This window comes from Triturus cristatus, chromosome 9 (genome assembly GCF_964204655.1).
Source record: "Triturus cristatus chromosome 9, aTriCri1.1, whole genome shotgun sequence".
NCBI classification, from domain to species: domain Eukaryota; kingdom Metazoa; phylum Chordata; class Amphibia; order Caudata; family Salamandridae; genus Triturus; species Triturus cristatus.
This window is the reverse complement of record NC_140592.1, coordinates 437,865,936-437,891,672: the sequence shown is the minus strand read 5'-3', so window position 1 is coordinate 437,891,672 and position 25,737 is coordinate 437,865,936. Positions and strand designations below refer to the sequence as shown.

The window sequence follows — 25,737 nt, the reverse complement described above, 5'->3', positions numbered from 1 at the left end:
CTATTACACCAGCAAATAAATTAAATGCAAAAGGTATAATACACATACTTACTCCACAGATACATAAAAAACTGTAGTTAGCTAACACATTCAGTACAGAAAACAATAAACAAATCCAGAAAAATATAAACAATGCCAAAATCTCTAACTCTAACTAATGCGAGACCTATTGCATTGCAAATGCTTGTTTAAATGTGCTTTGATGGCAGCATCACTTTGTCGAGATCTGTGGGAAATCATTGTGCCGGGCATATGGCTTCTGCAGAGAGTGAGAGATCTTGTGACAAAACAATTCGGGCCGGGGCGCTAATATTTGTCGGGCTGAGGTGAGTGCAAGGGTTGCGGCCCCTTCTTGTCTTCATGGCGCCCGAATTTGTGGATCTGTGTTGCGGTTGGGCCTAGTGGGCATGGGGGAACCTAGTTATGTCGGAATTTGGTTGGGGGCAGCAGGCGTGGCTGGCGAGTAGAGCAAATTCCTGCTTGGCTTGCCTTCCGGCGTCATACCTAGCTAGTGCATTTCACCTAGTGCCCAGTTCGTTGAAGGATTAGAAGGCTTATGACACAATGTGACGCAATCCTGGTGTCTTTGAGGGAGAAGGAATCACTTTAGGATGCATATCATGTAAGTTTTACGAAACTTAAAGGTTTTTGTGTGAACGCAGAAGAGCCTGCATACCTTAAGAGATTGCTCACACTTCATTATGGTGTGGGGTTTCTGCAAAGAGCAAAGGATTAGCATAGTTTTGAATAACAAAAGAGGTAATGTGGCACAGAAGGGTCAGTCAGAACCGGCGTGTTGCTGTTAAATGATCACTTTCGGTTTAGAAGTGCAGTCTCACGGCTTTTGGCGGTATTGCCACTGCGTTTGATCGCCCAGTTGGGGACATTAACGGGCCAGGGTTAAATTTGGGGGAATGCCCATTGTGCCAGCATTTGCCTTGTAGCTTCCTAGAGTGTTGTCTGGCATTGACGGTGCAGGTCGGTTATTGCGGTGTCTTGCGCAGGCGGGTTAAAGTGTTTACGGAGGACGCACTTGAAATTGCGTGTTTGGGAGAATGACGCCCACCGACGAAGTGTCTGTTGGCGTTGTAGTAGTTCAACACGGGTTTCAGAAAGAACACTCTTGTAGCGTCACACTAGCGTAAGCGCATACCTGCGGTCGTATAATGGTAGGCTCCTTTACGCTGACTGTAGTTTACAGCCACGTGGTTGATGTTGTTTCCGATCAAGGAACGTTACTTACTTCGTACCTCTTGGAATTGTAGTCACGAGGCTGGGTTTGCATCATTGAAACCTACTCAGGTTCTGATTGGAGGCAATATGGCCTTCTCTTTGTTGCACACTTGTTCAGGCTCTGGTCACATCCTCTTGTGCTCATTTGTGCTAAGTGTGTTTTTGAGCACACAGGAAGCTATTGTACGTGCCACTTGGTACAACTGGGAATTGTAGTCAGATACACTGCATACCTCCATATGTTGCTTCAACATGTGTGTCCTGGTGCCTAGCACAAAAGGCATTTGACCAAATGGGAATTTTAATTAGTGGTGATTATGTGGTAAAGGTTTACGACGAATCTGAAATATATTTTACCACCTGAATGTTGCAAGGGTGCTATATATAGGTCTCTTGGCCATGTTTTTTTCTTTTCTATATATATATAGGTGTGCTTATATGGTGACATGGTCCAAAAGTTTCAGTAGAGCGGCCAAGAGATGGTAACTCAGGACATCTTACTTTTCTTGATATGGAATGTTGTTTATGTAGGTGATATTTGTGATCCCGCAGTCGTAGGCTGGCAGGAACATATTAACATTTTGTTAAGGCCACTGCATATAGTGTCCTCAGATGAAAAACTACATGTCGAGCGGGACGGAGTGCAGTAGGGAAACATTGTGTCACAGTGGGTGTTGAGGAAATGAGTGGTGGGGGCTTCAGGAACCTTGTGTGTGGGAGAAGCAAGTTGACAGTAATGACTAATGGGGTAATCATGTTGATGCACAGTCCTGGGAGTGACGAAGGTGTGGTGATGTATTAGGTTACACTCCAAAGGTTTCTACAAAACAGACATTAAGGTGGGCTTGGAATCACGCCGCCTGACTGCGTGGAGAAATGATGCATGCGGTGGAACAACCTCCTTTCTCTGGCCACCAATTATGTAGTAAAGGCAATGAGATCTATCCTCAAGAGTACGCTGCTCTGGGAGAGGGATTTTGTACCTGCTGAGAGGAAGTGCAGGGGGAAAGAGTGCGATGGGGTCAAGGGGTCATTCCTGATATGCACGAGGTCGTCAGTGGGGCATTTTGGGTAGCGGAAATAGCTTCTTTCTTAAGGCTCTCTGCCCAGTCTCCATCTCTGGGTCCCATTCACATCTGCTGTATTACCCCCTCCAGTGTAGAGCATTCATTTGCTAGGGGTGCGATGTGGACCTTATGCATGCATACAGGCTGGCAAGGAACATGATCAGCCCCTTTCTTTCATGTGTTTCAGAGACGCCCTTATCACAGGGGCCGCCATGCGCCCCAGTGTTTGCTCATCTAAGCAGCACTTAATTCCTTTCATTTAGCCCCATCTCTTCTGTTTCTTGTATTTTCCGTGCCCACCCAGCTTACTCCAGGATGGCATCTTTCATGGGTCCATTGCTCGATTTAATTCACATGGACGGGCTAGAAATAATCCATCTAGTTTAACAGTGCACTGAATATACTCTTGTGTAGCCCGTCCATCGTATTGTTTTAGTCCCTCTTTCAGCCAATGAGCAAGATTTCCAGCAGCTAGCCAGTTACAGGGCACAAGTCGATGGTGCACACTGGTAAATGACACGACCCATTATGTTTGATGGGGAGACACGGTTCACCCGTCCAAGAGGTGGGGTTCCACTGGAATATTCAGAACGTTCTTGTCGGGGGTAAGTTGCGAACACTTGGACAGTTTCAGCTGCACCAGCAAGTTTTCGGTTCTTTTTCTGAGGGGCGATGTCAGACAGCGCCGTGGATTATCTGGCTCCAGCGGCACCCATAACATGGGTGGAAATCGAGGGGCCATCAGGACTCCTGTCAGGCAACGGCTCAGGTGGCTGGGTTCTCGACATCTCTTAGGAGAATGGGATGCCTGCCCTATCACAGTTGGTAGGGGCCTCGCTACGAGCGCACCCCGAAGTCATGCAAAAAAGTGCATAGGGCATACAGGCCGCCCACTAATGGCGGCTTGCATCAAGCGAGATCGCGAAGCAAGCTTGTGCCTTACGCGAGAGCCCAAGGGGCGGTGATCGATCTTTGCCAAACTTGAGGGATAAGGAAGACCTTAGCAGGATACATAATGGCTAACCTCCACATAGGAGGCGGTGCTCTAACGAGCTTACCTTATTTTCCGCAGCAGGTGCGGTGGCATTGTAGGGGGCTTGCAGATGGATCAGATTGGTAAGGGTATCACAACTCTGTACACTAGCGGGGTCTGCAGTTCTTGGACACCGGGATATAAGCAGACAAGCTCACTCCCAGGGGAAGGTTCAAACCTGACCCTACTGGAAAGGGGACGGTAGTGGGGCGCGAATCAACATAAAGGGATAGAGTGGGCCGGTAGATGATCTTGGGCGAATACATGTACATCTGTCCTCAGGTGCAAACTCTTGCATAGTTGTGCATAGCATAGTTTGGGCTACCTATCGTCGGGGGAGGGATCTAGTTGATTACTCAAAACAGAATGGGGGCTGTGACATGCGCAGCAGGCCTGACATTTACCGGACGAGATTAAGGTAGTATGTATTCCAAAGTTGTGTGGGTCTCTTGCCCATGCAATGGGCCACTTATGGTTTGCAGCAGTGGCGAGGGTTGAAGCTAGTGGGCTTTGAGAGTGTCTCCCTTTCATTGGATTGAGCTTGCGGGCCTTCAGATCATACACATTTGCTAGCTGATGGAAGACTCTGTGTGCCATGGGGGACTACAGTTCCCAGAGTTGGTTATCCTACATATAGGAGGTAATGATAGGTTGGGGCTTGGAAGCAGGGCAGCAAGGGAGGCTCTGTTATCAGGATTCGCCCAGTTGAGTGTGACGTTCCAAAATAGGATGGTGTTGTAGTGCCATGGCGGAAGTGGGGGCCAGGACTACGGTCTCCCCCCTTTTTAGGTCTCGCTGAGTCAGCGTGATTGCGCTGTTCTGCAAGACATTTAGTAGGTGAGTTTTAAAAGTGCTACTGGCTGACCTAGCGCTTGCGTTCACGCGAGCGTGCACGCGCGCAGCTAGCCACCATCTGTCTTTCACGGGTCATTAGCACCGCGATGACTTTCACTTCTCAAAAGTAAAGAAATAGAAAAAAACATCTATTTCTTTACTTTTACTATAATCACGGCACCCGCGCTTTACTTTTAATGTTAAAAGTAAAGCGCCGGTGCCGCGATACTTGTTGTAGCTTTATATCCCCCACCTGGTCTACTATTTCTCCCCCGCATCAGTTTTTTGCGTGTGTCACGCGCAGTGGTTTGCTGCGAATGCTTGTTTTATTTGTATTTGCCACCTGCATGGTTTTTTTCTGAATGTTCCTGTTCCTTACAGCACATACAAATTATTTATGTTTTAGGATGGTTGTCACTGTTTTCCGGAAGCTTGTTTTGGTTGCAGCCTGCACATTTGTTTTTTAATTCAGAATGCCACTTTTTTCATGAAGCTTGTGCGTGATGTTTTGGATGGCTTTCTTTGTTTAATATACTATAGCGTGCATGTTTTTTCTAAATATTCCATATTTATGTATCTTTTTTCGTGCAGCTTGTGCACCATAATACCAACCCAATTAACCTACTGTGAAGCTTAGTGTGTGGTCCCTGGGGCTTTAGCGGGGACCTCCTTGCGGAATCCCATGTTCTTTGTACACTGTCCAGTGCCCCCAGCGCCAAATCAGGCATCTATAGCCATGTGCCTTTGTGGTGTGGAGGTATTCTCCGCATGTCTACGTTATTCATTGGGGCCACCGCCATTGCCTGATTGCGGGGCGCAGGCTATTTTCAGTCATAGAAGGAACATCAGCTCGTTTGAGTTATAAGGGTGCAGTAAATTAACACTTTGGGCACTTTCTCCACCTTTTATTCTCACATGTAAATGTTTCCTGTGAGTGACCTGGTGGTATTCCACATACGGATGCATGTTCGGCATTAATTACCTCTTGTCACTTCCCTGGGAACACGCCTTTGCGTCCCCCATGCCATAAACTTTTGTTTTGTGTTGGCATGGGCGAACTCTGAGAGCTAGAAAGTCATGTGCGCGCACATAGAATTTCATCTGCGCAGGTGCCGATTGCTCTAACACAGTGATTCATGTGTTGTGCGGGATGATAACCGTAGTTGTAATCTGCTCTCAGCTGGTCCCATGATTGGAGCTGCTCCTGCTACAGAATGGCACAGTGACCAGTCCACCTCTGAAGAGATGCAATATCATTGACTGAAGTTCTGTGCGTCACCCATTTCTGTTCTTGCCTAACAGGTCTGCAGCGTAATAATCTAAACAACACTTCACTGGAAAACAGTGATTTGATCTGAGATTAGAACTGTTACATGTAAAGGGATTTTGTACGTCCAGCTGCATTTTGTAGGTGAGAGGCCAATTTACTGTAATTTATTGATGTTTCATGTTTTCTATGCTACTCACCCATGCTTGTAAACAAACCTACGTATACATGAATCGGGTGCAAGTAGTACAGGGGGCCTGGCAAAATCTATTAGACTACACTTTATAGTGAAGTGTCCTCCTCCCAATGTCCCTCCCGCTACTCCCTCTCTCTCCCTCTCTCTAGCACTCTCTTTCTTGTACTCTCTCTCTTGTACTCTCTCTCTCGTACTCTTTCTCTCTCTCTCATACTCTCTCTCTCATAATTTCTCTTGTACTCTCTCTCTCATTCTCGTACTCTCTCTCTGTCTCCCTCTCATGCACTAATCTAGCATTTCTCATATTCATTCACTTCGAGTTTCAGCACAGTTTCTTTACAATAACTTAAAAACAAAAAAATCATACTGCTTCATTTGGTCTCTTCTGCATACACAAACTCAGCTTCTTTATACATCTATAACCTTCTTTTCCCTTTCTCTCTTTCTCACACACTATTTCTTTCTATTTTATACAACTCTCTCCCCTATAGATTCACCACACCACATAAATCCACTACACAAATACACTACACACCACACAATTCCACTACTAATAATTCCAATTCAAACCACATAATACCACTACAAAAACATACATCCACTCCACTACAAACAAAAAACATAAATAAGAAACATGGGGCCATATGTAGGTAGAACCGAATTTGCGATTCTCAAATTGCGTTTCTTCGCGAATCGCAATTTCGGAATCGCAAATTCCGATGTAGGCATAATTTCGCAATAATTTAGCGATTCCCAAAAAATCTCAGAATATAATTGCGATTACCCAAATAGCGATTCCTTAATTGCGAAATCGCAAATAAGGAATCGCAAAAACGGGAATCTGCAATTCAGGTGCATAATGATGACATCACACCCAGGAAGTGTGACTGCCCATGCTGCACCTGATTGCCTGCAGCTGTGAGTGAGCCAGTAGCTGATTCAGAGCCTGTGTGGAGAGGAGAACAGTTTTGCATAGCTTTTGGAAACCAGCCAAATGGAGTTCCAGGGGCCTGAGAAGCAGCATGATGAACCTGCAAGGAAGAGGAAACATAAATTCAGTGACAGGGAGCTGGAAGTCCTCACACAGGAGGTTGTCACCAGCCATGATCTCCTTTTTGGGAAAAGTTCACTAAGAGTACCAGAGGCCAGAAAGCGCAAGATATGGAGTGACATCCAAGAGAAAGTAAATGCCATTGGTGTCACACACCGCAGTGTCGAGGACCTACGAAAAAGGTGGTATGACATGCGGCAGAGGTCAAAGGAGAGGGTGGCCACAAGACTTGCAGAGGCCAAAAAAAACAGTGGGGGGCCATCCACTGCAACAGACCCAACGCCCCTGGAGGAGCTGGTGGAGGGCACACTGCAGCCTGAGAGTGTGAGTGGAGTGGCTGACCTGGACAGCTCAGAACACACAGACGGCAGACAAGGTAAGATGCATGCCAAAACACCCTGATACCTCCCCAACCCACCTGTGGAAATATGGATTTTTCTGATCAGTTATGTCCCCTATCTTGGACCCCAACGGTTTCATGTATGAATCACAAGTACATGTATGTTCCCTCCAGTTCCAGTTATGAAGACGCAAACTCATGTGCGTCCACCGTTAACATGTCCTCTTTCAGATCCGCCATGAATAGACTGGATATTCCATTCCTAAGTATGAAAGGCCACCGGCTTTATATGGTTCACTTATGCCATTTTACAGTCCAGGCAAGTAGGCCCTGATTCTGTCATCAAGCTTTTCTTGCTTTCTGCCTCTGAAGCTCCAGTCTGAGCCTGCATCTGTGACCATGAACTTTGTCTCATTCCCTGCGCGGCTCACGATGCCTGACATCAGCCTGTTGCCTGCCAAGAAACTGTATTTCACCTTCGAAATTATCTGCTCCGCTCCCTGCCCAATGCATTCCTGTCTAGTAGTTTAAGTAAACATTCTTCCAGCTACCGAGCAAAGGCCCGGCTTCTCTGTCTTTATGCAAGTAATTCATAGCCTTATTATTATGAAAGGCTTCTGCCCTCGCATCTAGTGTAGACACTTAGACGCTTGTACACGCACTAACAGTCAGTATAGTCAGTATAGAATAAGATTCTACTCTAAGAGACCTCTCTTTTGGATAACATAGTTCTTTAAACATAGGATGTTAGATATGATTTGGGATTAGGTTGACTTGACCCTCCAGACATCTGTCGCCACATGTAGAGCTAAATGTCAAGTCCCCTTCACCCCCTAGCTGCACGTCAATCACACGTCATGCTGCTGTGCGCGCATTTCTGCCAAGTTTTTCTGCTGACATTGCGAAATTCTTTCATGGAACCACCCTATTATGACATCACACTTAATGACGTTCTTTAGTCACACCCAGTTACACCTACTTTTGCTACGTATGTATGTTTTATCTACACTATCAATTGTTACGCCTCTTGCATTTGCTTCACTGTAATGCCTATTGTATAAAAGTGATTAATTATCAATAATGTATGTACTTCACTTCCTGAACCTTCGTGGTGATGGAACTTGGAGCAACCGATTCGAATCGTCCATTGGAATAAAGCCCATTCCGAACCTCTAATACCACGGATTCTGCCTCTTATTTATTGAGCTATTTTTATTATGTTTCTGTATCAAATTAAGTCCCGGTAATTAAATTATTTACCACATGAATGGCGACCGAACAGGGACACTTTCTCATCTCACGCGCCGGCGGTGCGTTGCAGGCCCGGTCTCCTGCCACAGCTGGACGGACAACAACGCGTACCAGCAGGATTTCCTGTATCTCCCTCCGGTCAAGCGGGGGCGACTGAGGCTGCGATCAACACCCAGACGAGGCGGTGAGAAGTGCGAAGTATCCCGACCAGAGCCTAGCTGAGAGAGCAAGATCCGAGGTATACAGAGGCCCACCAGGTTTCCGAAGCTCAGAAGTGTCCGAAGTTGTCGAGTCGAGTCCAGTCCGGTCCAGTTCAGTTCAGTTCCGTTCCGAGGCCTTCCGTTCCGAGCTACCCGGTGAGTACCATTACTGGGGAGGCGTTCTGACGTGCACATAGGTTGTGTCGGTCAAGACGGGTTTGGGTACACAAATCCGGTCTGCACTGTTTTAGCAGTGTATCTGTACTGTTTAGCAGTATATCTAGTATATCAAGTATATAAATTCAGAATAATTCAGTTAATGCCGAGTATTATGTTTAGTGATTAAGTTTCCTTAGATCGTCATCATCATCGTTGCTCAGTTAAATGTTAAATGTTAAATGTTTTTAATACGTTCTGCATATTGTGGTGTGAATGACTGTTCATTATCGTGTTTATTGTATTAAGTTTGTTCAAGATCAAGTATCAGACCAGTTCTCAATATGCCGCTCTTTTCGAAATTAAGACAGTTCACAACTAGAAAAGGGGTACTCGAAGAAGCTGTTCCTATTCCTCCTAGGGACACTCCAGGGTACTTCATGTATCATAAGCACGGCTTAGACGCTATACTATTTCTTGATTTGTGGGTAGACTACACCAAGGAATTACCAGAAAGTCAGAGGTGGCCCGCAGCTGGGACCTGGGATGCAGAGTGCATCATGAAAGTAGAGGAAGAGTTATGGAAAAGGAAAGCCAGACAGTCACAGAAAGACGCCGTTGAGTTATGGCGCAAAGAATCTCATAGACGTACAGAAAAAGCACTCCGACAGGAAGAGAAAAATAAAGAGAATTCAAATAAAGTCCGAGAAAATCTATTAATTGAAGAAGGTACACGAGTGAAATCAGAACAAGTAGACAGACAAAGAAATGCCCTTATGAAGGGTATGTATCCCCTTCTGGCCGAGGGATTACCTAAGGCTACTCCGGGGATGCCAAAAGACTTGCCACCCCCATTATTTCCAATAAAAGTACATCCTAAGGGGCATCCTAGAACCGCAGAAGATGTTTTTCTTTCCTCATATTTAGATGACGCAGCTCCCGAGTATACTAACCCCGCCCCACATAGACCGTCGGCCGGGGAGGTTCAACGCCAAGATCCTGTATCTGTATCTCTACAACAACAAATCCTGACACAAGTTCCGGCAAGCACATCTGTTTCCACATCTGTTCCTACAGCTACTTCTATAGCTGTGTCCACACCTATAGTTGCTGTATCGCGTTCTACGAATCCTTTCACGCCCGATACCCCAGACGGGGCTACGGGAGGTGCTACCAACATTTTTTCTACGCCACCCAGAGTAAATAAACTTACCTTTCAAGAGTCAGCACATCCACGTACCCCCAAACTCATAAATGCCCGCACGCTTAAGGAACTTCTTATAGATTGTAGATATGACCCTGTGCCCGGCAAAGAGGACGAAATGATCATGGCATCATTACGTATCAGACGAGCCGCGGTGTATTTAGGGAAGCTACCAGGAATGACTATGCATCTAGATAATATATATCATTTTGTCCAAACAGGGCGAGATTCTGAATGTATTAACAGAGCTATGGAATACCAGAAAGTGGAGATACAGGGGGAACTGTTACGTTTCCTCATAAATTGTGTGATCAGAAATCAAGACCGACCGGGGGTAGACCCGGAAACAATGGAAACTCTTACCAGATGGAGCCAGAATATATCAGAAGGGAGACATGATAGGCAAAAATGTATAATAGCCATGTGCAGAAAGATCCGTAAAGAAATAGAACGCCTACACGAAGAGAGATTAGCGGTAGACCAGTTTGAACAAAACGAGGAGGAGGAAGGATCAGGACTGTCCACAGGACAGTCAGAAACCATAGCCTATGTAGGTAGAGGAAGATCTTGTAATAGTACTAGATGTTTTACTGACCCGATACGTCCGATATGTCCAGATAATAATAGGAATTTCCAAACACCTATAATAAATATAAGGTCCCCCGAGCATTCGTTCCAAGCCGCTGACAAATTACTGCGAGAACGAAGGGGTTATCATTTACTCGATTCTATGGATGAACAAGAATTAGCCAGGTCAGCCGTTCATTGGGTTGACAGTCCCGGAAAATATGGTGATGATACAGTAGCACACACATTTTTGAACCTCACCCCAGATGAACAGCGTTTAGCTGGGATTTATATGATTCAACAACTTCTTATACTATATAAAAGCCAACATTCAGATCCTGGTCCCTTACCTGATATATTGACTGAATTACTCATGAATAGATGGAGAGGTTCAGGTACTAAGCTAATTAAAGAAATACTAGAATCAAGAAAGCAGTACATTCTTTTTGTATGTCCAGAACATGTCTCACTGCCCATCAAGGAAAGACCGATGTATTACATGGACAGACAGAATCCCTTACGAGAAGTACACCCAATAAAGGGCGAGGACAATCAGTTTAAACGTGTATTTGTATATACGCCCATATCGAAAATAGAATTGTTAGAAATGAAGAAAGTGGTACCCAGTCATGACAAAGACCCAGCGGGTTTCCACCGAGAAATTAAAGACATGTTACTCATGGGAGAGTATACCTATCCCGACATTATGACAATATTAAAGGTATTAATGCCTGCTGGCATTTATGAAAAACTCAAGGAAAAAGAGTGGGAGGTGGGAGACCAAAAGATAGACTGGACAGCATTAGAAAATGAAGAAAAGGCCCGAGGTCCAGGTTCGGGGCTTGGGGACAAAACTAAAGCACCACCAGGTTTACTAGTACAGGTACTGCCACGTTTATTAACTACGAAAAAGGAAGACTGGGGTGCAATCTCAGCCTGTAAACAAAAGCAAGATGAAGACACTAGTGATTTCTATGCCCGATTTGAAAAATGTTTTGGTATAAATAGTGGCATAAAAGCAAGTAGCGAATCATACCCACATCTGTTTGTGACAAAATTAGTTGAAAATTCCTTGCCCCAAGTGAAGAATAGAGTATTAAAATTCGAGAGTACCTGGCAAGGTAATACCCCATCACAAATGTTACAAATGTTACAGTACCATTACAATAGAATTAGAGAGGAACAAGAACATGAACAAAGACGCATGAAAGACACGAAAATGAAAATGCTAGTCTCTCAGACAGTTCCAGCTGAAGGACATAAAAAGGGTACGACACATTCCGGTGAGTCAGCAGGACCTGTAAAAGGGACATGCAACTATTGTAAACAGCCAGGACATTACATACACGATTGCCCAGTCCTGAAGCGTAATATCGCCACAGGTAAAACACAGGAAAGACCACGGCCACCTAGACAGGATCAGAATGAACAAGGAGCCCCGCAGCATGCACAGTCCATGCCAGCTCCACAACAGTCTATACAGTTTGTGCCAGCTGCACCAGCGCTGCCGGTTGCTGCCACACAAACCACGACACGACAGCTGTACCAGACCGCACAGTATGACTATCCTGATTATCAACGATATGCATGAACCAGCCTAGAGAGGGAAGTTGACTTACCCCTTATCGAGGTCCCTGTAGACCAAGAAGGACCTTATGTACATAGTGAATTATTAGGCCAAGATAGAAAATTTTTACTTGATACAGGGGCAAGTCGAACAACAATAAAACACAGTGAAGTTCCAGGGGCACCCCTCTCAGGCTCACAGAATATTTCCCTTGGTTTTTCAGGAAAACCTATTGTTAATGAAGTATCACAGCCTCTTCCACTTACGATAGGACCTTTGACCAGAACTACAGATTTATTGCTTACTAAATCATGTCCAGAAAACTTGTTAGGTATAAAAACACTGAAAGCTCTAGGAGCTATAATATGTTGTTCTCCGGAAGGAGTAAGATTGTTTTTACGTGATTTCAAAGGTCACTATGTGTCTCGAGACATGGATCCCCGACTGCAGACTTTACCTACACATTTATGGGCACAAGGCCCTACTGATGTTGGTTGCATGAATATTACCAATAAACAATGAAGCCAGTGTACAATAAGGGGGCACTCTAATCAATGTGGTACATCAATCAATCGAGCCACGAGCCTCAGATTCCCTGTGAACCGTTATGTTCATAGGAAGTCAGCTTGGCAACATCAGAACAGTACCCAGTGGGTATGAAAAGCCCTCACTCACCAACCTGGTTGGTGACATGCTTCATCATCGGGCTTCCACTGGGACGACCGAATGTCATCCCAGTGTGCTGCGACGCCAGGTTACTGCGGAGCTGGGTTGGTTGTGTGGGGAAAGTGAATTTAAAATAACCAATCAAGTCAAAAAAGAAACTTTATTAATTTTGCTTAAAAGGCAAGAAATAAAAAGGAGTGAGGGTCAAAAAAATAAAAGACCTGGTTCACTCCGTGGCGGTCAACATGTTTCTGCCTCACAGATAGTTAATCAGGCATTCGTCAGGACCAGAGGGGGATGTGCGTAGACCCGGTGGTGTGCACGCTCTAAGGTACACCCAGCCGTGGGCTAATGTGTGAAAAATCAAAAAGAAACACACTAGATAGTGTGACCTCCGCCAGGAAAGTTAATATGGGGAGAGGAACGAGTTTATTAACGAGGCCTGTCCGTTGGAAGCCTCATGGGTCCCGATAGGGGGGTAGGAGCAAAATGGCACACCGCCCTTGATGCTCTCAACCCGCGTTATGCCTAAACAGCCTCTTGCTGCCGGGCCCGGAGAGTATGAATATTACACCATATCGAGTTACACTAAGGGCAGGAGTGGTATTACCACGAATGCGACAATACAAGTTACCACCAGATGCTGTAGTGGCTTTACTACAAATGATTGACGAGCTCATTGCCCAAGGAGTGGTTGTGGAAACAGACTCCAATGTATGTAATTCCCCGATAATTCCGATTCTTAAACGAACAGATCCAAAGGCCCCGCCAGTATATCGATTGGTTATTGATCTGTGCGAATTGAACAAATGCATTGTGCCACAATTCCCTGTGGTCCCAGATATCTCGTCATTACTGACAGCTATTGATTCTGAAGCAACATTCTTTACTGTAATTGATCTCAAGAATGCCTTTTTCAGCGTCCCAATAGATCCGGAAAGCCAATACTTGTTCGGATTTAGTTTAAATGGACGTAGCTTTAAATTCACACGCGCACCTCAAGGATTTACAGAAAGCCCCAGCATCTATAGCCAAGCACTGAAACGAGAACTCGACAGTATCCACATGCCAGTAAACACTGCCCTGCTTCAATATGTCGATGATCTGCTGATCACCGCTAGAAGCGAACCTGAATGTGAGAAAGCATCACTGACAGTTTTACAATTTCTAGCCGAAAAAGGGCACAAGGTGTCCCCTTCTAAGCTGCAATTCTGTGTCCAGCGAGTTGTTTATCTTGGACACTCGCTGTCCAAGGAGGGAAGGCAGCTTACACCCGACCGCATTCAGTTAATAGCTAACATGCCAATACCCAAGACACAAAAGGAGGTGCGGGCTTTTATAGGCCTCACTTCATATTGTAGGCAGTGGATCCCTCAGTATGCATTTCTAGCAAAACCACTCATTCAATTGACAACACAGGAGGCAGCCACATCGACTGTTCTCCCTTGGACTCAGGAACATGCACAAGCTTTTGAAAGCCTAAAGAAAGCCTTATGCCAAGCACCGGTTTTAGCAACACCATGTTACAATAAACAGTTTACACTCTTTGTTACAGAACGCGAAGGTACTGCCTTGTCAGTACTCACACAGGAACAGGCAGGATCCCACAAACCATGTGCTTATTTTTCTAGTACATTAGATCCCGTAGCTCAGGCTTTGCCTGCATGCCTGAAATCAGTGGCAGCAACAGCTTTAGCAATCAGACAAAGCGATGCCATAGTGTTAGGACATCCATTGACAGTTCAAGTACCACATGCAGTAGAGGTTCTTGTGAATCGAACGCAAACACAACATTTGACTATAGCGCGACTTACAGGGTATGAATTAACATTGTTTCAGCCACATATAGAAATCAGACGTTGTAACACATTGAATCCTGCCACACTTTTACCCGTAATCGGAACAGACCCACTAGCTCATGACTGTATTGAAGTTATTACAATCACGACGAAACCCAGACAAGACTTGACAGATGTCCCATTGTCAGACCCAGACCTAACGTTGTATGTAGATGGTTCATGTATGAGAACAAGTACAGGAGAGTTAGTGGCCGCTTACGCAGTCACAACAGACACTGAAATCATTGAAACAAACTGCATAAATACCTTGTCCGCTCAAGCAGCAGAGCTCGTCGCTCTGACACAAGCTTGTATTCAAGCCACAAATAAAAGAGTTAACATATACACTGATTCACGTTATGCATTCGGAGTTGTACATGACTTCGGCGTGCTGTGGCGAGAGAGAGGTTATTTAACTTCTCACGGTGCCCACATTCAGCACGGACCCCTCATTCATGCCTTATTAGATGCAATACATCTACCCACTGCAATATCAATTATGAAATGTAAAGCTCATACGAAAGTTACTGATATCATTTCTCAAGGCAATGATCTAGCTGATAGAACAGCTAAACAGACTGCTCAAACTCAAACATCCGACATGACAAAGACAATAGTCCCGACGCCAACACATTGTATGACGGTTAAAGATCCCACTCTTGATGTAATTGACATACAGACACATGCTACTCCAGACGAAATAAAGAAATGGACTGAATTAGGAGGGATCCAAACGGATCAAGGATGGATGACGAAGGAAAAATCTGTGTGGTTCCTTCCTGATTCAATGGTCCAAGTTATAATTAACACTATACATAGTCCAGCGCATCTAGGAGAAAAAGCTATGCTAGACAGCATTCAACACATTTGGTTCAACAAACATTTACGAGCAGCAGCCAAACAAAAAGTTCGTACCTGTATGATCTGTTGTCAGTTCAACCCAGGAAAAAGCATTCCCGTAGAACAGGGTGGATTTCAGCCTCCTGATCACCCTTTTGAAGTCCTCCAGATGGATTATATCCAGATGGAACGATGTTGAGGATTCAAATATGTTCTCGTAGTTGTCTGTGCTCTTTCCCGTTGGACAGAGGCATACCCGGTTTCAGATTACACTGCCCCGACTACTGCCAAACAGTTAGTTCGAGAATTCTTCCCACGATACGGTTTACCACGTGTTGTCTACTCAGATAACGGCCAGCCGTTCTCATCCGAACTAATGAAACACGTTTCACTTTTGTTAGGCTATCAGTGGAAATTCCACTGTGTCCGACACCCCGAGGCAGCAGGTCTCGTGGAAAGACATAATCAAACTCTGAAAATTAGATTGTCCAAAATATGCAGGGAGAAAGGTGTCGACTGGGTAGTAGCATTACCAGTTGCACTCTTTTACATGAGAATGGTAGCACACTCTCGAACAGGGCTATCCCCGTATGAGGTGATCTTTGGCAGACCACCAAATATGTGGGGGACGCCTATACCACGTAAAATAACTGATATTGACTGTAATATGCTGACAGATTATTTGGCTTCCTTGATGTCTGCACTACAATCTTGTCGTTCACAGGTAGCTGCAGCTTTTCCTGACAACACTGAGGTGAAACCCCATGACGTAGTTCCGGGGGACCTGGTCTTGGTGAGGAACTTTGATCGAAAGACTCAGCTGGATCCTAGGTGGAGGTCGCCGCAACTGGTCTTGCTCACCACAAGGACAGCCGTGAAGATCGAAGGCAGGAAAGGCTGGGTACATTCAAGTCATATCAAGAAATTTCATGGACTACCATCGGATGTAAATACCACACCTCGTGTGTCTTCACCCATTGACTCAAAACTTCCTTTGGTTGAATCTAGTAATCACGAACAATATAAACTAAAACTCAGATCTAACCAGTCAGGCAATTTGATTGTTTAAGTCCTCTCCAAGGTGAAGCGGTTGAATTTGTCTCTGACATGTATCCCTTAGACCTGAATAGAGAAAACACCCGAAAAATGTTGAAACGACATGCATACTGTAAATCACTGCGTAGTCATTGCACAGTGACGTTATTAATTTTGTTTTTCTTAAGTCTTTTAATAATTACTGCAAGTATATTGTTGCACATATATTATCCTATTTCTAGACATGTTTATAATGTTACTGCTGAACATTCTTTTAGTGAATTACCTCCGCATGAGTTGTCTTATAGATTTGCGCTGCGCAATAATACGTTTATTAGTATGTTACATCATTCCCATCAGGTTAGCAATGCTACAAATTGTTGGATATGTGGCCGACTCCCTCCCTATCAGAATTATAAAGGAATTCTACCTCTTTTTCCATACCCATTCACACACAACGGCTCCTGTGGAGCATGGTTTAGTTTAATTAATTCCCTAGATTCAAATTCTGCAGTTTATCAAGACAACTGGGTATGGGGAAATTTAAACTTAGTTTTACTTAAAGTCTGCTACCCTAACAAGGAGGGACTTCCCAAGAGAACAGGAACTGATCTAGAAAATGAAGTTTATGGATTAGGTAATTTTACGCCTAATCTTATGATCCTAAATATCGAATCCGAAGCTACTCCAATTTTGCCCGCCATGTCAGTATTTCCAGTAAAAGGTGAATTATGTGTAAGAAAGAATGGTTCCATACATATGGGCCATAGTAGATGCACCACTGTAATAGAATTCAGTGATCAAGGCAAGTCGACATTTAGAGCTTCCCGCCATTCCTATTTTATATGTGGTCAGACGGCATATGTACGTTTGCCTCTAGATTGGGATGGTACCTGCTACATTGGATTCCTTTTGCCACCTGTTTTCCTAGCTCCTCCCGATTATCACAGAAATACTCATTTAGTACACAATAGAGAAAGGAGAGATCTCCCAATAGTCGATTACACTGAAACAGCATGGGAAAAATACACAGATTTCAATAAAGGTCTCTTTCCCTATATAGGTACCGTTACTAATAGTAAGTTGATACGTAGATTAACTAGAACCCTTGAAGCAGTAGTGAACGAAACTATTTCCGCCTTAGGCAATTTAACAGAAGAACAGTCTGCTATGCGGATTGTTGTGCTTCAGAATCGTCTTGTCCTTGACGTCATCCTGGCCGATAGGGGCGGAGCTTGTAGGGTCATCGGATCAAGTTGTTGCATTTTCATACCAGAAAATTCGCCATCTGTATATAAAGCCATAACTCGCCTTCATAAGATTGTAAGCCAGATACACCAGAATCCAGGCACCTGGACTTGGTCCGGTTGGTTTTGGAGTGTATTATCTACCTTTGGATGGAAGGTCCTATCCTTCCTAGGTATTGGCTTTCTCATACTATTCAGTTGCTGTCTATGCCTACAATGTGGACCAGCGATTTGTGGTCTGTGTGCCACATCGTGTATTCCATCACCAAGATTTCATTCGTCCCAGAAGAAAAAAGAAGAACAAATGATGCTATATGAACAGATCAATGGATTGATGAAGATTGATATCTCTTGACGGGCAAGTAGGGGACAAGGAGGGAATGTGGAAATATGGATTTTTCTGATCAGTTATGTCCCCTATCTTGGACCCCAACGGTTTCATGTATGAATCACAAGTACATGTATGTTCCCTCCAGTTCCAGTTATGAAGACGCAAACTCATGTGCGTCCACCGTTAACATGTCCTCTTTCAGATCCGCCATGAATAGACTGGATATTCCATTCCTAAGTATGAAAGGCCACCGGCTTTATATGGTTCACTTATGCCATTTTACAGTCCAGGCAAGTAGGCCCTGATTCTGTCATCAAGCTTTTCTTGCGTTCTGCCTCTGAAGCTCCAGTCTGAGCCTGCATCTGTGACCATGAACTTTGTCTCATTCCCTGCGCGGCTCACGATGCCTGACATCAGCCTGTTGCCTGCCAAGAAACTGTATTTCACCTTCGAAATTATCTGCTCCGCTCCCTGCCCAATGCATTCCTGTCTAGTAGTTTAAGTAAACATTCTTCCAGCTACCGAGCAAAGGCCCGGCTTCTCTGTCTTTATGCAAGTAATTCATAGCCTTATTATTATGAAAGGCTTCTGCCCTCGCATCTAGTGTAGACACTTAGACGCTTGTACACGCACTAACAGTCAGTATAGTCAGTATAGAATAAGATTCTACTCTAAGAGACCTCTCTTTTGGATAACATAGTTCTTTAAACATAGGATGTTAGATATGATTTGGGATTAGGTTGACTTGACCCTCCAGACATCTGTCGCCACATGTAGAGCTAAATGTCAAGTCCCCTTCACCCCCTAGCTGCACGTCAATCACACGTCATGCTGCTGTGCGCGCATTTCTGCCAAGTATTTCTGCTGACATTGCGAAATTCTTTCATGGAACCACCCTATTATGACATCACACTTAATGACGTTCTTTAGTCACACCCAGTTACACCTACTTTTGCTACGTATGTATGTTTTATCTACACTATCAATTGTTACGCCTCTTGCATTTGCTTCACTGTAATGCCTATTGTATAAAAGTGATTAATTATCAATAATGTATGTACTTCACTTCCTGAACCTTCGTGGTGATGGAACTTGGAGCAACCGATTCGAATCGTCCATTGGAATAAAGCCCATTCCGAACCTCTAATACCACGGATTCTGCCTCTTATTTATTGAGCTATTTTTATTATGTTTCTGTATCAAATTAAGTCCCGGTAATTAAATTATTTACCACACACCCCCAACCCCCATAAGGCAACCTGACTGCAACTCCAATACATGTCACACAGCACACCTAGAAATGCATTATGGGAGATGTAGTCACATGCACTGATAACTGTGCCAGTGAGACACAGCCAGGTGGAATAGGGAGGACTCCATCATGCAGATAGTGACAAAGACAGATAGTACCCATGTGAATTTATTGTGTAAAATTAATGCATTACAAATGCCACACAGGACACAGAACTAATGCGTGCCATTCAATCCACAGCACCACCACCAACACAGGATAGTGAGGCTGACTGCGAGGCAACAGCTGAGATGGAGGACGAGGCAGGCCAGGAGGAGCAGGGCGAAGTCAGAACTGCAGGCACAGCACCATGAAGGTGCCGCAATGTCGTTCCACCACTACCACTGTTGGAGGCACAGGCACCAGACACAGCAGAGGAGCAACAGCCAGTGCACAGGCAGCATGCAGAACAGCACCAACCACAGTCCCCTGAACACTCCAGAGTAGGGAGAGGGATGAGACGCAGGGCACGCCCGTCCACCAGCACTGCTCCTGGTGAAGAGGACACGGTGTTCTCGGGCCTTGAGGGCAGCATGCTCAAGCAACTGCGCCTGCAAGTAAAGGGGATACGGTCAATCCAACGCCAAATGGCTGCACATAACCACAACATGACCGAGTTGCGCGCAGGTGTAATGGCCATGACTGGTGCATTGGAGGGCCTGTGCAGGGAGATCGTGAGGGCCAGGGCAGCCCGGTGCCGGGAGAGACATCGCCTACACACACGGCAGGACCTATACACCAGGGCAGTGAACCGCCAGTCACCCGCCACATCCCTGCTGGCCAGAAGATGTGTCAGCATGCAGCACGAGATGGCCCACTGCTGCCAGGACGTTGGCAGGGTACTGGTGCAAGTCACACATGCGGTGGACCAGATGCGCGCACCTGCCACAGGTGGCATAGGCACACTTGGTGCCTTGGACACTGATGAACAATCAAGCAGGAGCAGCATCACTCCCCCAATTCCACAGGACAGACGTCGGAGTGCATGCCAGGGCAGAGTGGATGATGACTCCAGGGAGGGCAGTGCGCAGGCACAGCGAGGCTCAACAGGCTGTGCACGGAGGAGGTGTAGGGACACAAGGGACTATTGGCCATGTGTGACGCAACACAGTCAATGATGACTCATTGGCTGATGGTAGGTAGTGCACTGTGACACTAACAAGTGCATGCGGGGACTATAAAGTCACAATGTATGATACAATCATTCCTGAAGATAAGGAAATAAACATCCCTGTAAGAAAAAGTACCGTCGCATTGTGTCCTCATTACTCACTTAGAAGTAGTTTTGTGTGATCTCATCTCGCCTCATGTGTCCGACAGCAGCACACCATCACCACCTGCCGGACCGCGATGTGGTGCTGGTCCATCCTCATCTAATGATTCAGAGTCTGTCAGGTCCACTGGGGTTCCTTTTTTGGTAGCGATGTTGTGTAGCATAGCACAGGCAACCACAATTTTGCAACATGTCTCCGGGCTGTACTGTAGCGCTCCTCCACTCTTATGGAGGCATCAAAAACGGCTCTTTAGGATTCCAAAGGTCCTCTCAATGGCACAGCATGTGGCTCTGTGTGCGTTGTTGTACCTCCTCTCACCTGCAGTAGCTGTATTCAGGTACGGTGTGAGGATGTAGTCTCGTACAGCATACGCACTGTCACCTGCGGGGCATAAGCAGATTCAGGGTCAATAGTGTCCTGCCACTGCATCACTCTACTGCCTCTGTGTGTGTTTGGCATGCATTTACCTAGCAGGTAGCCCTCTCCAAAGTCACCATTTGTGAGTCTTCGATGTAATGCACAGTGGCGAAACATAAATGAGTCGTGTGTGCTTCCAGGGTATTTGGCCAAAATATCAGTGATTATATGTTGGGCATTGCACACTACCTGGACGTTCAGGGAATGATATGACTTCCTGTTGCGAAATAGATACTCATTATGTGATGGGGGGGAGATTGCGACATGGGTCCCATCTACGCAGCCAATGACATGGGGGAATTGGGCAATTTGGTAGAAATCCTGCTTGGTCTGATCTAGTGTCTGTGGTGTGCTAGGAAATTGTATGTGGTGATGCAGCCTCTGTACCATTGCATCCAAGAAAGCGTGGAGGAAGCGCGACTGCACTTTGCGAGACACCACCTGCTGTGGCAATGACCCCCTGAAAACTCCCAGATGCCAGGAGGTGCAGTGAGCACAGCACCTGCACATGGGTGGGAATGGAGTGTGCCCTGCATGTGGGGTGTTGAAGTATGGGTGTCAGCTCCTCTATTAAATCCAGGATGCTGTGTGGGTGCAGCCTGTAGTTCACATGTATCTCCTCATTGGTCAGTTGGAAGAGGGTGATGCGTGTCCTGTAGATCCTTTCCTGGCGTCTCCTTCTCTGCATGGCATCCCTGATTTGCAGCCTCCTGGCTATCACGTACAGCCCAGCAATGGTGTGAAGTCCCTGTGGCATTGTGGGCCTGTTTAAATAGGTTGCACTTGGTTACCACCTGCTCAGAGTTGGTGGTAATTGAGAAGTGCTAAATTGCGAATTTTGAGGAATGGCTAATTGCGATTTTTTAAAAAATCAGATTTAGCGAATACGCAATTTGCGATGTCGGTAACTGCGATTTCCGCAAATACCACGATGCAGACTGCGATTACGCAAAATTATTCGCAAACTGAGCTTTACGCAAAGTTGCTAATTGCTAAATTACCGAATCGCTACTTTTTGATGCGGGCACATCTCCTACATAGGTGCAGTCGGTTTTGCGATCGCAAACACACAGATTCTTGCGAATCGCAGTGTTTGCGATCGTAAAAGTGTTTCCTACATATGGCCCACTATCATTTACAACCCCAATAGCTCTAACTTTCACAAATGCGAGACCGATTGCATTGCAAATGCTTGTGATATTTAGTGAAGTGTCATTATCAATTAGAAGTATTGAAATAACGTCCTTATCATGAACCTAACCCTACAGGTTTTAAAAAAGGATTTTATTTCTTCGCAAGACTGTTTATGTTGCAAGTGTTGGGAATGTGGCCTAGTGGCTAGAAATGTTGGCATTGTAAAATGGGGAACCGCGTTCGAATCTCTCGGTCGCCATTTTTTGATCCTGGGCAAATGGCTAAATCTCCCTGTGCCTAAGAAGGAAAAAAACATGTACCGTACTCTGCTTCTAAAGTAAAGCGCTCTCATGCTTTTGTGCCAGGCTTCGTTCTACAAAAAACAGCAAAAAAAGTCCATTAAAGGAGAACTTGCTCACAAAAGGTTTGTTTTAGTGGTTCAGTAATACACTTTAAAAACAATTTTTAGTGTCCAGAAAGAGAGAAGTAGCAAAGGAGATTCCGCTGTTTGAATAAGAAAGGAGTCAACAGGTTATTTAGGCTAATTACCTCTTGCATTGTTTTGGGATTATAAGGAAATATGAGAATTCAGGCTCTTCAGTTGCTTCGGTAATGCGAAAGCCCATGGAGAAACCCTCATACAATATCTAGGCTGCTTTCCTATTCGGGTACTGATTCAGCCAGAAAGTCAGCTTCCCTAGATCAACTGGCGTGGGCAGCTCACTGTTGTGGGGGTTTAGACTCTCTTCCCTTTTCTTTGGACTTCTTAATACATTTAAACTCAGAATGGGAAGGGTGGCCGCAGTAGGCACAAGCGTGTTTGAACTTACATGCCCCGGGGGCCAGGTAGACGTCTTCCGATTAAAAGCCCAACATGTTCCCTTTTTTTCCCGCGTGCTCCCCTGGGAAGTCCGAAATGGCTGCTTCATGAGCGCTTAGTTATTGACGCTCTCTAACCACACATTTACCTCAGTTTGATCCCAGCCCATGTCCGGGTCATCTACCTTGGCCCATCTGAAGTCCATATCATAATCTAGCAAAGCTACACCCCCATACATTGCTTGAGCTTTTAAAATCTTATTGGAATAGCAAATCAAGGGAATAGGCAACTCTGGTTTCTTTTCCAGCATCACTATGGAAAAAACATTACAACCGAACAACCAATTAGTGATTGACTCCTCCACCCTCGGTTTCCTCTCTCTGAAGGAACCGTCTTTCCCATCCTTCTCCCTAGGCTCCGCCTCCCTCCTCTTTGGTCTAATTAAGGAGAATATGTCAATAAAATCCCCCTTCAAGATCTTCTCCCTCGTGTCCTACGTAACATGAGATGCCAATTTCCCTCGTTTAGACAACACTACATCATGACTACCACTTGGTTTTGACCCGCTGTCTACCTCCTTGGTTGAACACTCTCCTGCCTTACCTGCAGTAACCCCCGTTGTCACATATTGAGCGGGGACCGTTTGACCCACCGCCTGAGGGGGCGTGCTTGCATCCTTCTCCTGCGTTTTACCCAAAAGGGTCACCTGTTTGTTCAACTCGCCGAGCACATTTGGCGTGCCCATTGCTGGCGCCCATGACGCTGCCGTTGCGCTGTTGCTACTCGGGCTCCCTATTGCGGGTGCACCCAGTTGCGCTAAAAGTGTTGCCACTGTTGCCAGTATGGCCGCTGTATTCGTTTGCCCCCCTTATCCTGCTGTCCCTGTTTGTCCTGAGGCGGGGGGCACTATCCCACCAGTCACTCCTGCTGGGCTTGGGGCTACCACTTGCGCTACCCTTGGTACTGCGATGATTGAGGGAGCAGGTGTTGGTACCAAGGCCTTCAAAGCCCCTCTAATCTCCGCTAAGATTGTGCTTACATCGTCCCGCCCCACTACTGGTGGAGCACTTCCTGCCTGTGGGGGTACCTCTTGAGTAATTGGCGTGGCCACGCTGGGTAATGCATGTACACCGGGTACTGGGGTAGCGGACACAGTGATAGTAAGCCTCGTGGGATTGGCTCCACCGACATAGGAAGCGCAGGTTCAGGCGGGTTGGGAACTGGCGTAGGGAGCCCACTAGACAGCGGGAGCACCGACTGCTGAGGCATTACAGGAGGGTTAGGTATAAGAGGTTGCTCTTCTGATCCCCTGCCCCCCTTCCCTTTTTTGCTCACCTTAGGCTTCTTCCTAAAGGTGGAAATGCTGCCTTGGGTGGGACTATGGTTCTCCAGGGGCAGGCCCTTTCAGCAGGCTCAGTGATCTCTTCACTATCGGACACCGGAGCCTCCCTCCCTGTTCATCCTCACTCTCCTCCTCGTTCCTGCCCAACTTTTCCAACACCAGCTTCAAAAGCTGTGCTATCTCAGACTTGCCCCCTTTCCTCTTTTGATTGCGTTTAGGAGGCATTGTTATCCCTTCAATCAAGTGGCAAAATTACTGAAAAAACCCCGCTACAGAGATGCTCTACGCTGGATAGATGCAACAATGCTCCTTAATCAATAAGAGCGTATGGCTCCCTGACACAATCAACAGTCGACTGAGAAACCGATGCCAAACAATCACAGCTACCCCCCACCGTATGCCCTGCACACAGCAAATCAAACAATATTGCTGCAACAATGCTCCTTAATCAATAAGAGCATATGGCTCACTGACACAATCAGCAGTCAACTGAGAAACCGATGCCAAACAATCCCAGCTACCCCCCACCGTATGCCCTGCACACAGCAAATCAAACAATATGGCGCTAATTGCTAGAAGCGCCACTCAGCACGCCAGTGTGTTGCTTTTAATTCTGCTCGCGCCTGTTCAATGCCCGGGAAAGCACGTACATAAGAAAAATGGCTAGCGCGATGGCCGGGGCTCTTATCTAAGAGAGCGTTTGAATTTCCCGCCAAAATTGCACCCAATTATGCCCGCGCTCACCACTCCGTAATCAAGAGAATCACCCCCGCAAATGTGCGCCAAAGTTCCCCTATGCGCGCTGTCTGATGTGCGATCACCCGCTCTGGCCCCCCCCCGCCCTCGCAAGAAGCTTGGCTAGATTCTGCGCACTCGCTGTTTGCGGGCCCAGATCCCCCGTGGGAGGCGTCCCACCAAAATAATGAGGGGAACGCAAGCAGCTACTGGCCCCCGCGTGGAGAAAGGGAATTAGCTTACACAACGTTTCTCCCGCACCAGCCACCGACAGCCACAAAGCGCTCCCCCACACCCCAGACACCTCACCTCCGGATCCGGATACCAGCACGATACTCAGCGCCGTCCGTGGAAACCTGCACTCGCGCTCACAGCACCACTACTGCCGACCACTTCCCGAACTCTAGCCGCAGAACACGTCGCTGCTACGCCGACCAACAAGGGCGTCGCTGCAAGTAAAAATGACGTCCGTGGTCCAGATAAAATAACGTCCGTGGTCCCCAGGATACAGGTGCAAGAGAGGGCGCTCAGGTGAGCTCAGGGGCTAAATAGCCCCCACCTCGGCTCCACCCCTTCCGGGCCAGGCCCCGACCGGACATACGTCACGGCCGGACCCGGAAGCACTTCCTCCGGCCAGCAGCCCGCCGGGCTACTGGCGCGGACCAGAGGGGGGGTGTGGCTTGGGGCCTGGGGGGCCGGGCCCTAAGGACGCGCTCACCGAGGCTCGCGCTTTTCAAAGTTGAAGTAGCACTGGTGGCCACTGAGTGATTGCTAGCAGTATCTGAGAATATCGTGGTACCT

At 46.3% G+C, this 25,737-nt stretch overlaps 1 long non-coding RNA gene across 1 annotated transcript; it reads right to left on the bottom strand.

Moving 5' to 3' along the window:
- Positions 1-19,337: 19,337 nt before the first annotated feature.
- On the bottom strand, positions 19,338-25,522 carry LOC146798107 (uncharacterized). Its single transcript, XR_014969106.1, has 3 exons — positions 25,246-25,522; positions 20,488-20,869; positions 19,338-19,765 (listed from the first exon to the last, which is right to left on the bottom strand). It is a non-coding gene; the product is annotated as an uncharacterized LOC146798107 (long non-coding RNA).
- Positions 25,523-25,737: the final 215 nt, after the last annotated feature.